This window comes from Podarcis pityusensis (genome assembly GCF_964106645.2).
Source record: "Podarcis pityusensis genome assembly, chromosome: 4".
Classification (NCBI taxonomy): domain Eukaryota; kingdom Metazoa; phylum Chordata; class Lepidosauria; order Squamata; family Lacertidae; genus Podarcis; species Podarcis pityusensis.
Window position 1 is genome coordinate 81453675 of NC_138027.1, and position 1051 is coordinate 81454725.

At 39.3% G+C, this 1051-nt stretch overlaps 1 long non-coding RNA gene across 1 annotated transcript; it reads left to right on the top strand.

Moving 5' to 3' along the window:
- The first annotated feature begins 549 nt into the window (after nt 1-549).
- LOC308476037 lies at nt 550-1051 on the top strand. The gene is made up of 2 exons (XR_013985651.1): nt 550-654; nt 939-1051. It is a non-coding gene; the product is annotated as an uncharacterized lncRNA (long non-coding RNA).

Genomic DNA, 1051 nt, shown 5'->3' on the forward strand with positions numbered 1-1051 from the left:
TTCTGAATGTCAGTGCTTCTGCAAATCAGCCACACAACCAGTACTGGATTTACGTATAAGCTAAACCAGCCCCACTCTCTTGGGCCCCCCCCCAAAAAAAATATTAACGGGGAAAAACCTGGATGTACATTTCCAAAATATAAGATTAAAAACAAATAAAATAAAACCTACATGCAGCAACTGTGGCAAATGGCTTTAGATACCTATTAAGTCCATAAATTACCATATAGCACATATTCAACAAAAAAACCAGAGACAATTTGTTGTTGGAAAAGGACAGCTGGACATATAAAGGGACCCGTTGTCAGGAGCTTGTCCTACACTCAAGTAGGACCCTTCAGTAGCTTAGGGCCTCATCAACCCTAAATCCAGCCCTGCACATACCCCTGCAAGACTATGTGATAGGAGGAAAATGTTGATTAGATTATTTGAAAATCAGGACTGGATCTTCTTTATACCAGCAGCTTGACGTGGAAATGAAGTGATAGAATCCTGATGTCATAAATAGCAGAGTTCAGACTCCCAAGTGGGGTGCCATCTTTTTTATGATCCACAATATGGAAAGAAAGAGAGAACGGAAGAATGAAAGGAAAGAAGGGGGGAAAGAAAACAATCCTTCAGATAGAAAGGTAGCACAGCAGGGGCAAAGCTGAGGTAAAATATTTCCCCTGTTATTCTCATTTTCTACTTGCAGAGAATTTTTATGTGGGGCAACACATAAAGCTCTCCTTTTTTACAATCTAAAGTTGTAGACTTCACTTTGCTACCTCGGTTTTGTTACATTGTACATGCACACTTGGCCGAAACTGACATGTTTGAGTGTAAACAGTTGGGAAAAAAGCAATACATTTAAACACTTTTCAACATCTGTTTCAAAGCGAAATAAAGCAGCTAAATTGAATTTAATAATCTCTCTTCCTTCCTCTTCTTTTGAATAGATTAGACACTACAGGGAGCCATGTGGTTTCGATCTGGCCTGGTATTTCAAGATGCAGGCAAATTCATTGTCTCTGGCGCATGTTCCGAATAAATCATACTTACTCGTTGTGTA